The sequence below is a fragment of the Ranitomeya variabilis genome, chromosome 6 (assembly GCF_051348905.1).
Source record: "Ranitomeya variabilis isolate aRanVar5 chromosome 6, aRanVar5.hap1, whole genome shotgun sequence".
Lineage (NCBI taxonomy): Eukaryota > Metazoa > Chordata > Amphibia > Anura > Dendrobatidae > Ranitomeya > Ranitomeya variabilis.
This window is the reverse complement of record NC_135237.1, coordinates 387,875,407-387,895,611: the sequence shown is the minus strand read 5'-3', so window position 1 is coordinate 387,895,611 and position 20,205 is coordinate 387,875,407.

Below are 20,205 nucleotides of genomic sequence, written 5' to 3'. Positions count from 1 at the left end.
CTTTTGATTGATGTTCTGAATTAGAACTCATATTCTTTTCCTTTTAAGTAGCATATATCTCAAAAGACAGTCATAATGCAAGAAACATAGTAACACAGCTATGTTAAAAGAAAGCACTGTACCTTTTTTGTACCTCATTGGGTTCTACAACTTAGTCTTTCCAAAATTAGAAATATATCACAATGCAGAATGATTTGGCCATGCAGAAAAATATCTAGATTCAATTTTCTATAGTTCTACTCACCTGCACTTACAGATAATGTGTGAATTTCAATGCTTTATATGGAAGGGGTGTGAAAAAAAATCATTAAATATTAAAACTTCAATTATATAAATTGAATAAAATAATAAAACTTATTTTTGTGATGCTTAAATGTTGAGATTAAATTCTATTAGCTTGTGGTTTGTGCTGTAAAATTGCATGAAGTAAATTAAAGGGAATCTGTCAGGTCATTTTGTGTAGTATTCAAATTGTATCCTGATATAGGGCTTGGGCAGCCCTTGCAGAATATGTAACTTTTACTTCTGTACAAGGCCCCATTGTCTTGCAGTAAGCCCTGGAAAAATGTATTGTCTCAAGTTAGGAATGTGTAAATGGTAAATGAATATTCACCTCTGACTTGAGAGTGACAGCTGCATGGAAATACATGATATCATGCTCATGTCTGGAGAGCATATGGTCACTCTGAGGATTGCAATGCTATAGTCGAGCAAGTAATTCAGCAGTCTGACTGAATAAAATACACCGATGAAGAGGGGTGGGCGGACTTATGAGAAGGGGAATGGGTGAAAATTCACTACATATTTACATACATGCCGGCAAGTCAAGAGTATGTAAATTTAAAATTAAAATTCACACCTTCCCCACCAATGATTCAGCCCACCCCTCCAAGTCTATATCACTGATTGGGTGCAGTTAGACTGCTGTGTTACTCACCTGAGTATTGCCCCACTATCCTAGGACTGGCCATCTGCTCTCTTGACATGAGCGGGACAGCATGCATTTCTATGCATCCATTATTCTCAGGTCAGGAGAGCGGATGGCCAGTCCGAGGACTGAAATGCCATCCTCAAACATATGGCAGTCTGACTGAATTACTGATACCAGTGCATAGAGCTGGGATTATAGGTGGGAGGAGGGGTGACTATTGGAGCACGAAAATACATTTTTCCAGGGCTTACAACAAGACAATGGGGCCACGTACAGAAAAAAGTTTCATATACTGAAAGGGCTGCCCAAGCCCTCTTTCAGTATACTATTGGTATAGCACACATAACTGACAGATTCATTTTAAATTAAAAATATATTTTGAGACATTTAAATGAAATGTAACAATAACTTACGATTTTTTTAAACTATACATACACTTCAGTTCAAATAGCTGGTTTTGTTTCAACTTCTTCGTTAAGTACACAAGAATAAAATAAAATACCTGGTAATACATAGTTGGATGATTGTTTTACAAAAGAACAAAAGAATTGGCCATAGAAAATTGAACAAATGTTGATGTGGTGAGAAAGTCGTGAGGCCCTCATATAAAATTGTCTGTTAGCTGATTTTTCCAGCATTATTGTAATGAATATGGGGATTTATGTCAATGTACCAATGGCTCCTGATGGATTTATAGGGCAAGTTTTTTTACCTACTATACAGATACTTATTTTGCTAGCTGACATGATGTTTGAAGTTCCTAAATCTATACATTTAATGCCTATATTCATTAAAGATTTAAAATGAACTGACATCATAAAATTATGGACATTTTTGGAAATCTTTTAAACTTACTCATCATAAGCTAGATATTTTTTGAACAACCCTTGACAAGAGCTACGAGCTAGCATATTTTTCCCAAAATATCGACCAATACCTCATGTGTTTTATATATTATTTTCATCTATTTATTATACATTATTCCACTTTTATGCAGGGTGACCCAAGGTCCCTTAACTCCTTCATAACATATAGGTAGATCATAGGTCATCTGTCCCCACTTGATCCATCCTCTGGTGCTGAGCCCGCATCTTTGATCGGCTGTCATGTGCCCCAAAAGCCAAGGGTGGAATCATGATCCACCAGCAGCTCTTAACTGTTTAAATACCGCTGTCAATCTCTGACAGTGGCATTTAACTCGCGCTTGCGGGAAGCACGTCACAAATCCCACTCATTGGTTCCCCTGTCATATGATCGTGTGAATCTGTTGGAATTTCATGACTACCAGGAGTCTGCAGAAGACCCCCATGCTTGTCATTGCTGATCTGCTATGGACGCTGACTAACATTCATAGCAGATGATGAATTTTCCTACACATGTCAGGGCTGAAGCAACTCCTACAGTGATAAAATGAAGCGTGCATGATGTGATTTAGCATATTATTTCATATATGTATCCCATATTAATTTGTGTTGGATGCATGATGTCAACATTCCTTAATATTGTTGGAGCTGAAAAAACTAATTATTCATTTTTGTGGAATGATTTATGCAAATATGTGGCATATGTTTGGACTTCAATCTTCTATGGCATTTTATGACTCTATCTCACTGAGGTCTTGAATACAAGTCATATTTTGTTGCAATTAGCACAGAAATGCATAAAGAAACATGTCCATCTCCCTAACATTTCCTAGGTATCCCTAAAATATATAACCCAGAAATAAGGTTTTATATTTATGGTTTAAAGAAAATTGACTTTTTATCCTTCCTTTTCACATAAAAGTGTCACATATATAATAAAAATGGCTATTAAAATGTCAACTAATTGGTATATGAAAATATGAAGTTGCAACAATAACATTCTGATTGTAGTCGGGAAATAGTTAAATTACATTATTTTTTATTTGCTAATTGTATTTCCCAATTTTATACTATTTTTTGTTTACCATTAGCTCTCTGATCTTCCCATTACTTTTTATGCCAAGTATTGATCAATGTTTTAATAGAAAGTGATTCCCACATGATTTTTGAAGTGATAGTTCAATTATACCTCTAAATGACATTCTAACTAGATGGAAAAAGTATTTGAAGCACATCAGTATCTAATTTTATTTCTGAGTAGTGGAAAAGCTTTTGTAGCTGTTCTATATAGTTCCAGTTGAAGACAGGAATTTTTTTAAATGAATAATTGCTAAGCATGATGAACTTAGAAAAAGAAAGATCAAATTGACTTAATTTGTTAAAAGTAGAGATGATTGTATTGATCCATTGTGAATTGACTTTGAGTCAAATTTCCCGAAATTCACAGGTCCTAGCAAATTCAAACAATTTGTAATTCTTTTTGTGAAGACAAAAAAATTAAATGTCCAGTGTCATTTTACAAGTTGCTGAGATTGCACTAGACAGAGAGTGGGCTAACATGTGGTCATTTAAGGATTTTACAGCCAAGGGACAGGAGGTAAGTAAAACAGCTCAACATTACAGATAAGTATATAAAAGTCAAAATCAAAGTCATAGCCTCAGTATGTGAAAAGTAATACAGTTTTAGCTGATAGGGAGGTGCTGGACCTACATAATCTATGTGACGGTGAATTGATTGATCTGTAATATACTGCAGCACAGCACCTTAATAGCCGTAACCATTTTTTTTTTAAATTCTTGATGTTCTACAAAAAAAAGACAGTTTATGTCTTTTCAGTACAAATTTTCCTACTTATCTGTCTGATAAATGTAATTTCTTGGCTTGTTAGACAAACAAGCCATAAGTGATATCATTTTTTGCACTTCTTTTTAATTTTTTGTTTGTAAAGGCAGTTAATTTTTTAGACACAAAGGAAACATTTTAACATTCCAGAAATTTTATGCAACTGTCTAACACATAAACTGTGCACTTTTTTCATTTTTTTTTAAAGAAAAAGCACATTTTAAGGTTTGCTTTTCCGGTTTATTAGCCCAATTTAACAGCATACATGCCATAAAACATGCTGTCTGCCTTTCTTTGTATGTGATGACGATGAAAATAATGATGTTGATGATTAGGTGTTATAGAAATAAGGATGACGAGCAAATAAGGTCATCGTAGGAAGAGTTTTCTGGCATTGTTGATTCACATTTCCGTGAGTCAAAAACATTCTCTTGGGCCAAATCAGCTTTCCAGTGGTCAGCTATGTAGCAAGTAATTCAGCACATGTATATCTGGTACACATCGAATTGGATCTACATCACTCCATCAACATGAAACTGCATCACCTGCACATGTGTGTAAAGCAAAATGACCAGCAAAATGGTCAAGGCTTAAGCAATCCTCCTTCTTCTCTTCAAAATCATCTTACTGGTAACCAGTCTGCACTAGAAAGCTTGTCATTGTCATCAGACTCATCAGTATTCTTATCTTCTGCTTTGAATATTTTTCTTCCTTTACCATCATGGCATTGTAAGTTCTCAATTTGTATCCAAAAGAAGCATCAGCCATCCAATTACGTGAAAATTGTACTCCTATGTGTCACTACATAGGTTCAATGGGAGAGACCTAATTGTCATTATTTATTGTAATTTTGTGCCAGGTTTGGGCACAGAATGCAATATAACTTATTACGCAGATCAATTTTAGATACAAGAAATGTTCCTTTTTTCTCATTTTGAGTGAAATGAAAACCATTGTAATGGCAACTGGGTTGAATTTTCCCGGTAGCACTTTGATTAGGATTATGAGAAAGAACTTCCATTAAAACTTTTTTAAAATTATTGAATTCAATTTCTTTGAAATTCAGAAGTGAAATTTTTATTTTAAAAAATGTTTATTTGTTCCAAAATTGCTAAGAAATGTTTGAGGAAGTGGAATTGGCATATTAGCATGAAAAAAGTGTTCCTTCATCAGTGAAGCTTTTGAACAGTAAACAATTACTGATCATATGTCTGACCAGAATTTTTTTTTTCTACAGCCTGCAAGTTCAACAGTTTCAAGTGTGTAAGGCCCATGTGCTAGGTATGTAAAAAATCTAAATAATTATCCAACCAAAATTTTCTGAACTTCATGAGTGTCATTTGAAAATATATACAGTGGGGGAAATAAGTATTTGATCCCTTGCTAATTTTTTAAATTTGCCCACTGACAAAGACATGGACAGTCTATTATTTTAAGGGTATGTTAATTATAACATCAAGAGATAGAATATCGAAAATAAAATCCAGAAAATCACATTTTATAAATTATATAATTGTAATTACATTTTACAGTGGGAAATAAGTATTTAATCCCTCTGGCAAACAAGACTTAATATTTGGTGGCAAAACCATAGCAAGCACAGCAGTCAGACTTTTGGCAGTTGATGATGAAGCTTGCGCACATGTCAGGAAGAATTTTGGTCCACTCCTCTTTTCAGATCATCTCTAAATCATTAAGTATTTGAGGCTGTCACTTGGCAACTCAGAGCTTCTACTCCCTCTATAAGTTTTCTATGAGATTAAGGTGCGGAGACTGGCTAGGCCACTCCATGACCTTAATGTGCTGCTTTTTGAGCCACTCCTTTGTTGCCTTGGATGTATGTTTTGGGTCATTGTCTTGCAGGAAGATTCAGCCACGACCCATTTTTAATGTCGTGGCGAAATGAAAGAGGTTGTCACTCGGGATTTTATGGTACATGGCTCCAACCATTGGTGCAGTGAAATAGTCCTGTGCCCTTAGCAGAGAAACAACCCCAAAACATAATGTTTCCATCTCCATGCTTGATAGTGGAGATGGTGTTCTTTGGGTCATAGGCAGCATTTGTCTTCCTTCAAACACAGTAAGTTGAGTTAATGCCAAGGAGCTCAATTTGTGTCTCATCTTACCAAAGCACCTGCTTCCAATCACTCACTGAATCATCCAGGTGTTCATTGGCATACTTTAGAAGGGCCTGCAAATGTGCCTTCTTGAGCAAGGGGACCTTGCGGGCACTGCAGGTTTTTAAACCTTTACGGTGTAATGTGTTACCAATAGTTTTCTTGGTGACTGTGGTCCCAGCTACCTTGACATATTTAACAAGTTCCCCCCTTGTAGTTCTAGGCTGATCTCTCACCTTGCTCATGATCAAGGATACCCCACGAGGTAAAATTTTGCATGGTGCCCCATATCTATATCGATTGACAGTAATTTCGTATTTATTCCATTTCCTTACTATTGCACCAACAGTTGTCCCCTTCTCACCCAGCGTCTTACTTATGGTTTTGTAGCCCATTCCAGCTTTGTGCAAGTCTATGACCTTGTCCCTGACATCCTTATAAAGCTCTTTGGTCTTGGGTATCCACCAGACTTCTGCACAGCACAACTGATGGTCCCAACCCCATTTATAAGGCAAGAAATCCCACTTATTAAACCTGACAGGGCACACCTGTGAAGTGAAAACCATTCCCGGTGACTACATCTTGATGCCTTCAGTGTGAATGTACAATTTTCATAGTCGTGAAAATACAGAAAAATCTTTAAATGAGAAGGTGTGTCCAAACTTTTGGTCTGTACTGTATCTTGCATCTCTTTTTGAAAATGTCAGAAATTTGCTGAAAATTTTGCAAATTTCAATCCTTTAGTTTTGATGCCCTTAAAACAGAGAGTAATGTCACACAAAATAGTTAATACATAATATTTCCCACATGTCTATTTTACATGAGCACAATTTTTGAAACATATTTTTTTTTGTTTAGAAGGATTAAAAGCTAATCAGCAATTTCTCATTTTTACAGCAAAATATACGAAACCATTTTTTTAATGAACAGTATCACATTTGAATTGACTTTGAGGGGTCTGTATGAGAGAAAGTACCCAAAAGTGACTTTATTCAAAAAACTGCACCCCTCAATGTGCTTGAAAACCACATTCAAGAAGTTATTAACCCTTCAGGTGCATCACAGGAATGAATGGAATGAATGGAATGTGGAAGGAAGAGTGAAAGTTTAACTTTTTCCCACAAAAATGTTACTTTAGACCCAAATTCTTTATTTTCACAAGGAAACATAAGAAAATGCACCTTAAAATTTGTTGTGGGATTTCTCCTGGGTAAGCCAATACCCCATATGTGGTGGAATGCTACTGTTTGGGCGCACGGCAGGGTTCAGAAGGGAAGGAGAACCATTAAACTTTGGGGATTCAAAATTGGCTGGAATCGACAACGGATAGCATATCGTGTTTGAAGAGTCCCTGAGGTGCCTAAACAATAGAAATCCCCAACAAGTGACCACATTTTGGAAACTAGACCCTTCATAGAATTTATCTAGATGTTTGGTGAGCACTTTAATTCCTCAAGGGTTTCACAGAATTTAATAATGTTGAGCCGTGAAAATTTAAAAACAAATTTTTCCAACAATAAATGCTATTTTAGCCCCAGTTTTTTTTATTTTCACAAGGTTATAAGAAAAGAATGAACCCCAAATTTTGTTGAGCAATTTCTTCTGAGCACACCGATACCCCATATGTGGTGGAAAACTAGCATCTGGGAGCACGGCAGGACTAGGAAGGGAAGGAACACCATTTGAATTTTGGAATGCAAAATTGGCTAGAATCAGTAGCAGATGCCATGTCATGTTTGGAGAGCCGCTGAGGTGCTTAAACAAAGGAAGCCTCCAATAAGTGACACCCTTGAGGAATCCATCTGCTGGTGTGATTACCATCTTGTTTAAAGATGAGCTAACTTGTCCGGAAAACGTTCGCCACTTTCAAATTCGGCACGAGCAAAGCATATTCGGATTTGTGTTCATTTTTCCCAGTATTTTTCCTCAGAAATATAAAAACTTAATTAAAGCTCACTCAGTTGCTCTATGCTCATCCACCTGGGGCTCAGACACCGGCCTCGCCCTGGCCTCACATCAAGGATAATATAAAAAATTGGAGTCTGGCTCAACAGGACTGCATCTTGTTTTTATTTTTATTTTTCAAAAGAAATTATAATGCATGAGTATGAGTAAGACTGCTTAGCGCAGTCAAAACGTGTCGACTGGGTCATGTCGACCATGTACATTTTTCTTTTTTATGCACTATAATTTGTTTTGAAAAAGAAAATGAAAATCCAGTGCTGTTGAGCTGAACTCCAATTTTTTCTATTATTTTTCACCAGAGTTGGAAAAACTCGGTCACAGTTAGATAAATCATTGCGTTTTCCTCTAATGCTTTTGTTATGACTTTGGCTAGGATTGTGGTGCTGTATGATGAGAGGTGGCTGGGTGGCTTTATTAACTTATGGGTATACATTCTGCTGAAGTCTGTCCATATAAAAAGCAGACATCTTGTTTTGCTGGCACCATTTTCTCAGGCTTACAGTGCATAGATGCCACTCTTGCTAGTGCTGCTACTGTTGAAAGTGAACTTATCAGTTAGCTAGATAGGATTCTGTCCTGTGTGAAATCGATCATCCAGCATCTAACTAGATTGTGTTAAAATTGTGTTGAAGTCTCAGATGGCCCCATTTGCTAATTCAAATCATTTGTAGTGTTGAGCATTCCGATACCGCAAGTATCGGGTATCGGCCGATATTTGCTGTATCGGAATTCCGATACCGAGATCCGATACTTTTGTGGTATCGGGAATCGGTATCGGGATCGATATTAATGTGTAAAATAAAGAATAAAAATAAAAAATATTGATATACTCACCTCTCCGACGCGCGCCCTAATTGTAACCGCCAGCCTCCGTTCATAAGAATGAGCGCTTGAAAGTCCTTAGATGACGTCGCGGCCTGTGATTGGTCGTGGAGCGGTCACGCGACCGCAACGCGACCAATCACAAGCCGTGACGTCATCTAAGGTCTTTCAAGCGCTTGAAAGTCCTTAGATGACGTCGCGGCCTGTGATTGGTCGCGGAGCGGTCACGTGACTGCAACGCGACCAATCACAGGCCGCGTCAGAGGGTGAGTATATCAATATTTTTTATTTTTATTCTTTATTTTACACATTAATATGGATCCCAGGGCCTGAAGGGGAGTTTCCTCTCCTTCAGACCCTGGGAACCATCAGGATACCTTCCGATACTTGGTGTCCCATTGACTTGTATTGGTATCGGGTACCGGTATCGGCGATATCCGATACTTTTCGGGTATTGGCCGATACTATCCGATACCGATACTTTCAAGTATCGGACGGTATCGCTCAACACTAATCATTTGTGATAAAACTGTATTGCAGTGAGAAATCAGAAGGCCACATTTCCACTTAAATATCGTTAGGCCTAATTTTGGGGTTCAGTCAGGATGCCCAATGTGCTAATCCAAATAATTTGTGATAAAACTGTGTTTCAATGAGAAATCTGAGAGCCACATTTTCACTTAAAAACCGTGCATATTGCCATCTTGTTCACATGCTCAGCTGCCACCAACCCTGCTCACTGCCCTTCCCTAGTCTGGGTAGGTCCAGTGGGTCCCATTTGGGATGCTCACCCACGTCGTCATGGTTTGGAGACGTGGGGGCATCGGCTCAGCTGCTTTACGGTAGCAGCCATAACACCTGTCAGCTGTTATTGAAGTGGAGATGAATCCTGTTTTTGTGTCCCCTAGCATAACACATCTTTCTCAATCCAGCATAACAGCTACACCTTCACCTTGCTCACAATCCAGCAGTTTGTCCTGTTCACCCTACTCCAGCCCTTGGTCCCACAATTGTGGTCACGTAGAATAATTTTTATGACTACATATGCCAAAGCAAAGAGCTTGAACTTCACCATCTCCATTCTGTTGGCCACGGAAATGCTGCCTTTCTGCTTGGTGGATACAGATCTTTTCCAAAAGTTCATGGCCCTTGCAGTCCCCCAGTACCAGTTGCCAGTCACCATTACTTCTCTAAAAGTAAAATTGTGCCTGCACTACACCAGCATGTCTCAGAAAGCATCACCTGTTCCCTGAAAAAAATCAGTGTCAGCCAGGGTGCATTTCACCACTTACATCTGAACAAGCAAACATGGGCAGAGGTGTACATCTCGCTAACTGGTAACTGGGTGATTCTGGTGTCAGTGTAGGCAGGCGGTCAAGGGGTTAATCCACAAGTCTTGGAATGCCCAAGGCTTTAAGGACAAACCTCTGTATCTAATACTTCCACTGCTTTCGGCTCCTCCACATCCTCTAGGGCATTCACCTGTGCCCTCAACCTCTCCCTTAATCCGACATGTGTTCCAATAGAGCAGATAGAATCCTCCTCACCTTTGTACTGTGCAGCCATGGCTCATCGTAATCAGGCAGTGTTCAATTTAATATGCCTTGGGGATCACAATCACACAGCTCAAGAGATGTAGACAGCTATCCAGGCTGAGTTACATCAATAGCTGTCTCAACTGAACCAGGAGCCAGGAAAGGCCATGTGCGATAATGGTGCAAACCTGGTAATGGCTCTTTGCTGGGGCAACCTCTCACGCGTGCCTTGCACAGCTCACATCCTCAACCTGGTGGTAGAGCAATTTCTGCACCACTATCCTGACTTGGTTGCGCTGCTGCAGAAAGCACAGCCACTGTGTGCTCACTTCCAATGATCGCACCCTGCGGGTCATCAACTTGCATTGCTACAGAGGCATTTCTGCCTTGCGGTTAATTGTTTTATATGCTATGTTCCGACATGGTGGAATTCCACTCTGCACATGTTGCAGCGACTGTGGCAGCATAAATGAGCAATAGTGCGGAATGTCTTTTCATGCTTGCGGAATGGGCACAAATGAAGGACTTCTGCACCCCTCTGCGCAGTTTTGACATGGCTCCTAAGATGGTTAATGCTGATGATGCCATCATCAGCATCACTATTCCGGTCATCTACATGCTGAAGCACACTTTGAATAGTCTGCATGAGGAGGTGGTAGTCCCAGAGGAAGAGATGGAAGCAGAGGAAGATATGGAAGGGATTACAATATCCCAAATTTCTGGACTATATTCACACAGGCAGGTGCCATGGAAGGGTGGCTTACAGCGATCATGGGTGGCCCATGGTAGCAGACAAACTGTTAACAAAGGTGCAGAAGCCGAATAACAAATGGAGGAGGACTAAGAGGACTAAGAAGAAGAGGTGATGGATGTGTAACAGTCAGGAGATGAAGAGAATAATGATCCCTTTTTTGTCATTTGTTGGCAGGAGAAACAAGGAATCAACCTTGAGTGTTACCCTGCAACCAACACACCATGGACTTGGACCTTTTAAAAGCTCTCGGGAAAAACAAAAGAGAATAAGGTGCACCACAAAAGGATATATCTATGTAAAAGCATACAATAATAGGATTGCTGCACAATGCACGGTAACATGAAACAGATAGAGGGGAGAAAAAGAGTCCGTGCACAAAAGGCGCATATCCCAAATAATAAAGAAAACCAACATCAATAAATATATATGCAAAATTTATTGGTGGACAGAAGCACACAATAAAAACACTTTAAAAATCAAAACACATCACATAAGGTCCAAAATAGCACACCAATAAAATGACACAATCAATAAGGTATGTGCAAATAGGCAACCCTATAGGTTTACACCAACATCCCTAAAGAGGTAAAGCAAGACCCTAAATAGGGCGACAATCAAAGAATGAATAAACCCAAATAGCCCCTTCTAGTAAATAAGGGATCAATTCCCTAAGAGATCAATAGGGAAGAACCATAAAAGATAAAATACTGCAAAAGTGCAAAAGGAGAGGTTTTAGGAAAGCACTGCCATAGGCAAATGGATGTGGGCTCCCCACATCACTCAGGTCCGCTCATCATTGACCCTTTTGATTCTCCACAGACATCCTGCACTGCCTTATTAGGTGATTATATATCCATTTGCCTATGGCAAAGCTCTCCTTTTGCACTTTTGCAGTATTTTATCTTTTATGGTTCTTCCCTATTGATCTCTTAGGGAATTTATCCCTTATTTACTAGGAGGGGGCTATTTTGGTTTATTCATTCTTTGATTGTTATAAATGTTTAAATGTTTGTATTTCTGGTTTCCCTATGTAGTTGGTGTAAACCTGTAGGGTTGCGTATTTGCACATACCTTATTGATTGTGTCATTTTATTGGTGTGCTATTTTGGAACTTATGTGATGTGTTTTGATTTTTAAAGTGTTTTTATTTTGTGCTTTTGTCCACCAATAAATTATTATTCCTATTATGCCCTTATTCTTAGTGTTTGAAATACTGCTGACTACTGGGTTTCTACTCTGTTAGATCCATGGTTCAAGAGTAAATTTAGCCAGATACAGCCCACCTGGGAAAGGACATACGCATGCTGGAGTATTGAATCATGCTTGTAGACATCCTTAAAAGTGGTTTTCCCCAAGTCAGCAGTGAGGCAGTTCTAGACGTCCTAAGCCGGGAAGGCTTCATTAAAAAAACCATAGCAGAAGCAGGTTCAGCAGTGTAAATTGCATAACCAATTACTGTGAGTCATTGTGCACATTTTTAGACCAGCCCATGCACCAGCAGAGCAGAGAATAGGACTGACATGCTGTGAATGACTGGAGAGAATCTGCAGGAGTATCTGGGGCTCAAAATCAATGCCATCATGGAGGGTTTGGACAATTGTGCATTTTCAACATCAAAAGTGGATGAGTGACTTGAGTTCACCGGTCACTCCTTTGAGGTTTTTCATGTCCATCAGCCAGCATTCTTTTTAGCATGTGTCTTCAGCGCTGCTAGTGGTGTACATATCCGGCTGTCCCTTAAAGTGTAGACCACTTAACTTTCATCAAAATGAACAAGTCATGGATCACCAATGACTTTTCTACCCCAGTCACAGACTAGGCAGAATAGGTGATGGTGTTGCTTTTAGTGTCATGCATTTATCTCGCGTTATTGCAGTCAGTGACTCCTTTGTCGCGGCTTCAGTACTGTTGTTACAAACAATTTTTTAAAATGTGTCGGCTCGAAGCTGGGTCTCCATCTGGTGGGTTGCCGGTCGTAGAAAATGTGTCAGAGGCCTAATACTATTTCTACTCTGTGGAAATTGAGGTCACCTTAGTAGTGTATGACAATAATTTTTTGAAACGTCAAGACTCCAAATTTGGTCTCCATCTGATACGTTGACTGTGGTGGAAGGTGTGTCAGAAGTCTATTATTATATTTCTACTTTGTTGAAATTGATGCCACTTTAGTGGTGTGCTATAATATTTTTTTTTTAATGTGGAGACTCGAACTTGGATCTCCGTCTGGTGGGTTGCCTCCAGTAAAAGGTGTGTCAGAAGCCTTTTATACTGTTTCTACTCTCTGGAAATTGATGCCAGTTTAGTGGTGTGTGACAATAATTTTTTGAAATGTTGAGACTCCAAGTTGGGTTTAATTTGGTTGGTTGCTTGTGTTAGTAGGGCTCTCAGACCAGCAGGACTGCACTTAATTTCAGTCAACTATCTGTATCACTTTCCTTACATCTTTCTACCAATAGTAGTGCATGAAACTGATGTTTATGCCAATTTGGAGGTGTTGCATGAGGTATTGGGGCACCCAGCTAAAGAGGCTTACACCGCTCCTTTAACCACCAGGTCCTCATTGAAACTTCAATTCAAAGGTGTAAATGCTGGTCCAGACCCTGATACCTCATGCATGGCCCATGGCTGACTGCTGCAGTGCCATTTGCAAATTTCTTCTGTTTGTCAATTGATGCCAATTTTCATGGTGTCTGCCCTTAATTTTAGCTGTTTGGGAAGCTTTTTGTCACCCATTAATGTGTTGTGTATACATTTTGTTTGGTCTCCCATTGAATCTAATGTGGTTCAGGTACGTTCGTCGAACCGTTTGGCAAATATCTGAATGAATCAAACAGAACCTTTAAAGATTTGCACATCTCTACTTGTAAACAGGTGCTACAGTGCAGAGAATGACACAGCAGTAGCTTAGCCAAAGCTTATTTATTACTCTACTACAGCAATTTGAATGATTCGGATTAAAGAAAAACAAGGTTAGCAGATTTTTAGAGTTCAATAAAATGTTTACAATTTAAATGTAAGTCACTTGTTCGGATAGAAGCAGTGGTAGCAGTTATAATTAAACCCTATTATACAAGGCACTAAATTTATAACAGATACAAGCATCTCTATTATATTACTCTGTCCTATGGTGCATCACAGTTAGCCTTGTACCCATCACTGTCATTACCCTGTCACTCTGGTGCTAATGACACACACCGTCCAATCCTACTGGGAGTCTACTCTACTGCTCCGTTAGGCCACAAGTCCCTTCTTGGTGAGTCGCTTCTATGAAAAGCTGCACTGGCTTCCTCCATTCTTTGTAACATACCTCTGGCCCTCTGTGTACTGTACATCTGCACCTCATATCATGAATCTCATGAATGTCTCTCTTACATGGTCATCTTGCCTCTCATGGCTCTGGTCCCACTCACTTTGTTACACCTCCGTTCACTTAGCTCCAGTCTTGGATCACTCAGTTCTTTGCTCTAGCCTGGTTACTTGGTTCTTCTCTCGGAACTGGTCACTTGATCCTTCACTCTGGTGTGGTCACTTGGTTCTTTTTTAGTTTCTTGTTCCAGTCAGGTCAACCAGTTCTCCACTCCAATCTGGTCACTCAATTTTTAGCTTGTATCTGGTCCTGGTCACTCATAACGGCGGCAATAAGCCAACTTCGCTGCACTGTCCTGTTACAGATTCAGGCGCTGACTCCATCCCTTCACTATCCTCCTGGGCAGATATTTATGTATCTCCCTCTACCCATTTATATACCTATAAACAGTTTTAAATTTCCTGCTTGGGTAGGAAAATCAAAGCTATCTATCTGTCTGTCTATCTGTCCAACTTTGTCCTTATATCATAATGAATAGAGTATGCAGTTTGCAAGTTTATGATAGCTTACTGGCACACTTTGCAGAAATGACCATTCCATGAATGTTGTCGGTGATCGAGTTTAAGAACACGCATTCAGTTACTATCCAAGCATCTTCCACATTACAACCATACCTAATCGGTCTGTCACAACAATGCCAAATTTTTTAGAGTTATCTAAATATTTGTCCATTTCACCTGCTGGATGTGGATATTTGTTTCAACCTGTACATGTTGCCTCGACGTCTGGCTGAGACGAGATCCTGTGCCCTACTTCATGGAACTTATAAACTTCTCCTCGAGGGTGAGCTGAATAATTCTTTTTTTCAGTTTATGGTAGTTGGACCCTGCTAGTTTTCATTCTAGTTACATTATCAGCTGTGTGTTATATTGAATTGGTCATGAAACCAGTGGTATGGAATGGTGTTAGATAGAATTACCATATATACTCGAGTATAAGCCCACCCGAGTATAAGCCGACCCCCTAATTTTGCCACAAAAAACTGGGAAAACTTAATGACTCGAGTATAAGCCTAGGGTGGAAAATGCAGCAGCTACTGGTAAATTTGAAAAATAAAAATAGATACCAATAAAAGTAAAATTAATTGAGACATCAGTAGTTTAAGTGTTTTTGAATATCCATATTGAATCGGGAGCCCCATATAATGCTCCATACAGTTTATGATGGGCTCCATAAGATGCTCCATATTAAAATATGCCCTATATAATGCTGCACCAATGTGGATTATGGCCCCATAAGATGCTCCATACAGATATTTGCCCCATAAAATGCTGCACATGGCCCCATACAGATAATTGCCCCATATAACACTGCACATTGTCCCATAAGGTGCTCCATACAGATATTTGCCCCATATAATGCTGCACATGGCCACATAAGATGCCCCATACAGATATTTGCCCCATATAATGCTGTACATGGCCCTATACAGATAATTGCCCCATATAACGCTGCACATGGCCCCATAAGATGCTCCATACAGATATTTGCCCCATATAATGCTGCACATGGCCACATAAGATGCCCCATACAGATATTTGCCCCCATATAATGGTGCACATGGCCACATAAGATGCCCCATACAGATATTTGCCCCATATGCTGTTCCTGCAATTAAAAAAATCAAAAAATCACACACTCACCTCTCAGGCCCCCAGCACTTGCTATATTCACTTGCTCCGCGTTCCACCGCTGCCGGGCGCCGCTGTGTCTTCCATCCTTTGCATTGACAATCAGGCAGAGAGCGGCGCGCACTAATCGCGTCACCGCACCCTCTGACCTGAGCGTCACTGTGGAAAACACAGCGACGGTGGAACGAGGAGCAGGTGAATATCGCGCACTGCCCCCAGTCATACTCACCTGCTCCTTGCGCCGTCGCTGAACGTCTGTTTCCCAGCGCCGCAGCTTCTTCCTGTAGTGAGGAGGGAGGTGGAGCCGCATATTCATTACTGTAATGAGTGGTACCATGTGACCGCTCACTACAGGAAGAAGCTGACGGCGTCGGGGAAAAGACGTGCAGCGACGGCGCCAGGAGCAGGTGAGTATTATTACACAGCTCCGCTCCCCCTCCCCTGCTGACCAATGGGTATGACTCGAGTATAGGCCGAGAGCGGGACTTTCAGCCCAAAAAAGTGGGCTGAAAATCTCAGCTTATACTCGAGTATATATGGTAGATCAACAGAACACCTGTAGCTGAACTTTTAGTTTGAAGCTCAATACCGTGCAAACACCTTCTTATGGTTTCTGTAATTCTGTTTGATGCAAGAGGCTTGGTAAGTGACGTCCAATTTCATTTGCAAGACAGAATGAATCAATCGAAAAAATAGTGGAATGACCATTGCTCCAAAAGTATCACAGAAGCCCTTTTTCAACATGCCAACAAAAGGCTACATGTTGATCTTACTTAGAAAAAGGAGTAAACACTTACAAAAAGGATAACGATTGAGGCTGCATGCAGATATAAAGTGAAAAATATTTTTCATTGATACAGAAACTTCACATAAACAGTATGGGTTTGAAAAACCCCAATGTGAAATAGGACAAAGATATAAAAACACGACATAAGAAATGTTGAGGGGAAGGAAACCAGGCTGCACATGTGTCACAATGTGTGAAAAAATATTTTTCAACTCATACTCCTTTTTCTATGTAGGATCAATATAATTTTTTGTGAGTTACTACATGGGGTCTATGATTTGTGTGCCCAAGTGCATTCAATGTGGCAGATCGTTTATCAAACAACTAGTAATAACCTAGCTGATACCATGATGTGTAAGTGTTGTTTATTTCTGTACAAGGTGCTCATATTTCACCCCTTAACGACCAGAGGTATTTTTGGTTTTGCATTTTCATTTTTTGCTCCTCTTCTTCCTAGAGCCATAACTTTTTATTTTTTGGTCAAAATGGCCATGTGAAGGCTTGTTTTTTTTGTGGGACAAGTTGTACTTTTCAACGACACCACTGGATTTAACTTGAAAACTGGAAAACAGGAAAGAAAATTCCAATTGCAGTGAAATTGCAAAAAAGTGCAATTCCACAATTGTTTTTTGTTTTGCTGTTTTACTATGTTCACGAAATGCTAAAACTGACCTGACATTATTATCCAGGTCATTACGAGTTCATAGACACCAAATCTGTCTAGGTTCTTTTTTATTTAAACATTTTTTTTTTAAGTTTGGTAAAAAAAATTGCAAAATTTTGCGATACCAGTAGCACCTCTATTTTTCGTGATCTCAAATTGGATGATGGCTTATTTTTTGCATGCCGAGCTGATGTTTTTAATGACACCATATTGTTGCAGATGCGATCTTTTGATCTCCCATTATTGCATTTTAATACAATGTTGCGGCGACAAAAAAACGTAATTCTTTTTTATATTGATATATCGGGTGATTCTGAACTTGGTGGTACCAAATATGTGTGTGTTTGTTTTTTTATATTGTTTTATTTTGAATGGGGCGAAAGGGGAGTGATTTGAACTTTTTTTTTTATTTGTTTATTATCTTTAAAAACATTTTTTTTTACTTTTGTCATGCTTCAATAGTCTCGATGGGATACCAGAAGCTGCCATAACCCAATCGGCTCTGCTACATACAGGTTATGATCAGATCACCTGTATGTAGCAGAATTCCTCACTTGCTATGGGCGCTGACCACCGGGCGGTGCTCATAGAAATCTGGCAGTGACAACCTTTGAGGTCTGCTGGAGGCCCAGCGGTCATATGACACAGGCACCGATGAGTGGGATTTCCAACACGCTTGCCAGAAGCCCATGTTAAATGTCGCAGTCAGAGTTTGACAGTGGCATTTTACTAGTTAATAGCCGTGGGTGGATTGTGATTCCATCCTTGGTTGTTAGAGGCACATGTCAGCTGTATATATCAGCTGTCATGTGCCCGGAAAGGTGCGGGCTCCGGCGCTGAGCAGGGGGAGTCTGACATTGGCGTACTATTATGCCTGATGTCAGAAAGGGGTTAAAGACAATCATATACTTCACTTGGACATTTGTCCTAATCTACATCTCAGGAGTTTTCTTAGGGAAGCCGGATTACCCTTTTCCCCGCTTTTTCCTCGGCTCCATGATAGACTAAGAATTTTCTGCCAGTGTTATCTTCCTTTCCAATGGATTATTTGTACACTGTCACCAGTGAAAACAGTGAATGTATTTTCTTAACATCGGTCCTTCCTTTCTCCCTATGTCACTTTTCATATAAATAATGGTTTAATTAATTGTTAGATTCAATCTATTTCACATACTCACTTTGTCATCCTTTCCCTTATTTTACTTTTATTTTATTATTATTTTTTATCTTTTATTTATTATTTTTTATTTAATTTCACTTTATTTCATTTCCCTTTATTATTTCTTGATTCTGAACTTTGTGCTTTATTCCATACTTCCAATTCCTTATTAATTTTAAAATGTTGTGTCTATTCTCTCCCACTTATTTTAACACTTTGATTGTCCCTCACTCCTGCTTTTCACTTCTTTCAACATCCTTCACTCAATTAGCACTGCTTCCACTCACATTCATCCCCATTTCACCCATCCTTCCTGTTCATTTGTATTGCCTGACTTTCACTTTGTTTTGTCTTTTCCATGGGATCACTTAGTCCCTGGCGCACATGCTACGCCGGGCGGCATCTGATCTTTGGAAGCACGGACACAGGACATTCCCTGGACACTTTATAATACGCAGTCAAGCCGCAGTATGTCGGAACACTAATTCTATTCCTTATACACACACCCTATATGGGTTCACTCATTACACAAGCCTCCTTTATATAGTCATCAAATGCTTCCTGAAGAAGTCCAAATGAAACATGCATGGGGGTGGCGGGGACACTTTGGTTACATTCATTTCACCTCAGGAGGTTACTTTCCTTTACCTTGTGCCTACATTGCGGTTAGACATTCTGTTTGAAACCGCTGGTTCCTATGACTGAACTGTCACTTTGGTTCATCTTGTTTGCACATGGCACTTTCGAATTGCAGTTTATACATATATATATTTAATGTACAGTTAATTTGATCCCAATTTTGATGAATTATTAATCCATTATAACTACTTGCTATATGTCATTATATTTATTTTTGGTTAATTAGCTTTACATCTCTATTTATAACATTTTCCACCATTTACTTACTTGTCGGTTGAATATTTGTGTGCACACTGCAGTTTATACAATTCACCCATTGGAGGTAAGATTTCAACTTCTATTAAAAACCACTCTACTAAATTTTCTCCTCTATCCATATGTCCAACCATTGATATCTTTGTTAAGACGGTATGTAAAGCGTTTGAAAAGATCCCACGTTTTTCTACTGGACATAACCTGAGTTATGAGGAAAGGTTGGGCCTAAAAAGATTACAGCGTCTACATGATGTAATTTTCCAGACTGCAGACAAAGGTGGGATTATAGTGTTATGGCCAAAGAACATGTACGAGATGGAGGCATTTTGTCAATTAAAAATACAGAGTGCTATAATAAGTTAACATTCAACCCCCTTACCAAGTTTCAGATTGAACTGGGTACCATTCTTAAAAAAGCACTTGAAAATGACATTATTTCCAATTACCTCTATTTGACATTACAAGTCCTGGAACCTATTATTTCTACAATATATTCACTGCCAAAAATTCATTAAAAAAACATGCTCCACCAGGGAGACCTATAATAACAGGTCTTGGTAATTATCTGGAGAATGTCAACAGATATATCGACTCCATGTTACAACCTTTGGTATCATCTCTTCCATCCTATACCAAAGATATGAATGAAAATGAAGGAAGAAGGAAGATGAGGCACTCACCAAGATATTGCTGTGTAAGATCCTTTATTCGCTACTTGCTGCGGTTCAGGAATACATCAAGGCAAAGCAGGTACAGGCAAGAGAGAGTGCGGGGACAGGACTGAGGACTACGGCCGTTTCGCGCGAGGCGCTTCAACGGGTCCACGTGCAAACAACACACATGTCACTTCCTTTTGAAGGGATAGACAATCAC